Source organism: Cupressus sempervirens, chromosome 7 (genome assembly GCF_028749045.1).
Source record: "Cupressus sempervirens isolate cs-2001-9-10 chromosome 7, ASM2874904v1, whole genome shotgun sequence".
Lineage (NCBI taxonomy): Eukaryota > Viridiplantae > Streptophyta > Pinopsida > Cupressales > Cupressaceae > Cupressus > Cupressus sempervirens.
The window spans coordinates 687,738,798-687,742,707 of record NC_143124.1 but is presented as its reverse complement, the minus strand read 5'-3'; the positions used below and the strand labels follow the sequence as shown (position 1 = coordinate 687,742,707).

Below are 3,910 nucleotides of genomic sequence, written 5' to 3'. Positions count from 1 at the left end.
GCATAGTTTGCAGCATTACTGAGAGGACTGAAATTTTTATCAAAACAATTAATGAATTCCAAAACTTTTGAATAGACTCTCCATTTTTCTTTCTTTATTTCTTTCTCATGGAGAGAGTATTCATTTCTTATTATATCTTCAGGAAAATAGAATTCATGCTGAAATGGACGAAGCTTGATTCTCAATCTAAGGGCAGAGTTAAAGAAACCTTCTGTATCACAAAAATGAGAGTGAGACACTGCCATTTTATATTGATCCAAAATTTTATGGAGGAAGACCCACCCTTCTCTAGTTATCACAAACTGGTGGGCTATAGTACAAGTAGGAAAAATTGATCCTGTCCCCCTTTTGTGCAAAAAGGCCTCCTCCACTCCTCCCAACTGCCACAAAAATTCAGCTATCCCTACCTTCAAGGGTACTTGATAGGGTAACACATGGGGTGTTCCTTTGAAACCATAGACCCTGATGACCGTTGAGACTGAATATGGGATAATATCTCCCCAATTACATGAAACTTTCAGATTATGGGTTTTGTCCATAGGCCTGACAAGGTGCATTAATGCCTTAGGGATTCTGGGATTATCACTCAATATGAGGCACCTTAGTTTGGAGGCAAAGTGCCTATCAAATCTAACAAAGCTAGCATTTTCTACTTCCCAGGTCATGTCTGCACTCCATAATTGGACTGGCAGTGCTTCCCCTTCTTGTTCTCTATTTAAAACCATTTCTTTACCAAAATAAGTGGCCCCTTTAAAAAGAAACATATGCATCAGTAAGGAATACTGACCCCAAACCTTTTCCACCTTGCCCTGTGCAATCCCCACCAATCCATGATGGATCTCATTTTCCAAGTAAGATGCAAAATCAAAAATTATTTCCACACCAAAAGAAGAGATTTGGGTGATCATATACATGAAGCTCACCGGAATAAAGTCTTCTTCACCCTCTCCGAAGACTATGCATAGGGTCCTATATATCTCCACTGCCCTGGCATTAAAACATGATTTCTTCAAGGGCTCTTTAGAAGATGATGTTATGGTTGGGAGGCCTCCAATCCGGCCTATGTGGGCTTTCAGTGCACCCTGTCTAACTACATCCCTCTTGGATATATATTCTTTTTCTAAATCTATCAGATTAATGGGCACATGATACATGGTGAGGGGTCCCAGACTGAAAACCTTCCTAATCTCCTTGGGACTGATGGTAACTAAAGCCTCACCATCTACTCTCCTCACTACCTTAGTGGCTTGGTCATAGTTTTTTGCTATGGCTTCAAGCAGGTCAAAATCCATGAACACGCTGGGGACAACAAGCTTCCCAAGATCAAAATTCCAAATATTGGCATGAGGGGCATATAACTTTCTCTCTGCAAACCATTTTTTGAATAAACTCAAACCAGTTTGAGCAGTTTGAGCATCCCGGACCCAATTACCCTTATCATACAATCCATCAGCTACCCTAAGCCTAGGGTTGAGCGAGGTCAACCTCTTAACTTGCACCGTTTCTACAGTAGACTCAGGAAGTAACTCAAGCAAATCATCATGCACATTTCTATCCAGGTAGTTTACTGCTCCTGTAAATCCTTTCTTAGGAGGCATCTTGGGCTATCCTTTTCAAAACTTAAAAGCTCACGAAGATGATGGCAGTTTTACTTACTTGAATTCTGTCTTACTTCTCCTTAGTATTCCTGCAAAAATTTCAGCAAACAGATAACTTGACAATTTTTATCAACTTTGGCACGCTTTTCTTTCAGTAATAGCTTCTGCACAAGAATGGCTTCAAATCTTTTCTCGTGTGAAATGAAACTGATGCAATCTCTCTGTATTATACTCTGTTTTTCCTCATGGATGAAGCTTTCTTGTCTAATTAATACAGAGAGTGGCACTGCATTTTTTATTTAAAACTGCACCGTCGATCTTCAAAGATCCTACGATCATGCGGTACAAAGAGAACAACTAGGAGTTATATTTGCCATGTCAGTTATTTTACCCAATGAGAGCTTTCCACGTACATAATTCTTTCTTTTGATGGTGCTTACATTTGGACCCACTGATGACGAAGAACACGTGTCAGCATGTCGCTACTTCGTTATGCATAAAGAACAAGCACCTTGCCATAACAAGGCGGCGACAACCGTTGATCGGATCAAGAAATGATCAAAAGATATGCTATAGGACTTCTTAAGAAAGAAGGCGGTGGGCCCTACTCGATATGTCACTGTAATTATCTTCCTTGCAACTCTTCATAGCGAGGTAGTGAGCTCCGTTGATCTACTTCAAACTGTCGTTCAAGATTTCTTATACATTTAGTCAGATAAGTATTAATGAGAATCGAATCTCTGCATAGCTGGCACATGTCAAAATTTATCACAGTCATCTATCATTACATGTCATCAAAGATCTTGCCTATCTTTTGCCATTTTACGAGGCCTCGCTAACTCGCTAACGGTGAAGCACCTCAATTTTTCGATAGCGAGGTAGCGAGCTTCGACACATTAAAGGATTCCGTGCCAGAAAATGCAAGGGGTACCCAGTAATTACTTCTGTTAATTAAAACTGATTCTGACAACGGTATTTATGACTGGTCATGCCACCTAGTGCAATTATGATACAAGCAAGATGCAATGTCATCATTTTTATATTTTCACGTGGCCTCGCTACTTCGCTAACGATGAAATGCCTTAATTTTCTGATAGCGAGGTGGCAGAACTTCCGAAAAGATCAACATTCCGGCTCTGATGTCAGATATTCTAGTGGGTCCCTCTTCCCCTTTTTTATGGCAAATTGCAAAGTGTACCTGCACAATAAAGCATTTAATAAGAAAATCTCTGATCACCGCACCTTCACTTCATGGTCCCACTACTTCTAAACTCAACACTCGCTATCTCGCTATACTTAATGAGCATGCAACTTTCAATAGCGAAGTAACGCCAGCGGTAGATCTAATCGGATCTGACGGTTGGGACAAATAGGAAGAAAGGTAACCCAAGAGAAAGGAAAAGGAAAACGAAAGCATATTCGCTTCTTTTGAAATTTGAAAATTTTGCGCCTGACCATTTATGAATAGGGATGAATATAGGGCTTATATGGCAAATATTTCTTATAGATGGTTTATCCAAAACCTTATACTTCACTTAGACATAGAACATCTGACTTTCCTATGGTTTAACTAAAAAAATTTTTACTACGGAAAAAGTCAGACCAACAGCGCAAATTACAAACCCCACCCGCCTCAGAGTCGAAAAAGGTTTTCCGAATCGAGGCGACAGAGGGTTGAATCTCAGTGGATCATGGCTGCAAGGCCACTCTGCCACTTACAATACCCCGTCGCTTATTTAAGTCGTCTGCAAAAGATTCTTCTTGCCGATCGCTTGAAATTAATATCCAAGGTTGCTCCAATGGGCTAGTGCGCCGATCGGAGATGGCCAATGACAAGGGCCCCTAGGAGTGCAAGAGCACCCCTACTGCAGGTTGCGATGCAGCCGGAGAGAGATATGCACCGCATCTAGAATGGATTCTGACTTAGAGGCATTCAGTCATAATCTGACAGAAGGTAGCTTCGCGCCACTGGCTTTTCAACCAAGTGCGATGACCAAATGTGTGAATAAACGGTTCCTCTCATACTAAGTTGAATTACTATCACGGCGCGGATCATCAGTAGGGTAAAACTAACCTGTATCACGACAGTCTAAACCCAGCTCACGTTCCCTATTGGTGGGTGAACAATCCAACACTTGGTGAATTTTGCTTCACAATGATAGGAAGAGCCGACATCGAAGGATCAAAAAGCAACGTCACTATGAACGCTTGGCTGCCACAAGCTAGTTATCCCTGTGGTAACTTTTCTAACACCTCTAGCTTCAAATTCTGAAAGTCTAAAGGATCGATAGGCCACGCTTTCACGGTTTGTA

The 3,910-nt window shown here is 41.2% G+C and overlaps 1 non-coding gene across 1 annotated transcript in view; it reads right to left on the bottom strand.

Moving 5' to 3' along the window:
* Positions 1 to 3,251: 3,251 nt before the first annotated feature.
* The window catches only part of LOC149548749 (25S ribosomal RNA), a 3,293-nt gene continuing 2,634 nt past the window's right edge, over positions 3,252 to 3,910 (bottom strand). Inside the window, exon 1 of the ribosomal RNA XR_016354930.1 lies at positions 3,252 to 3,910. This exon is cut by the window's right edge and continues 2,634 nt beyond it. This is a non-coding gene — a ribosomal RNA (25S ribosomal RNA).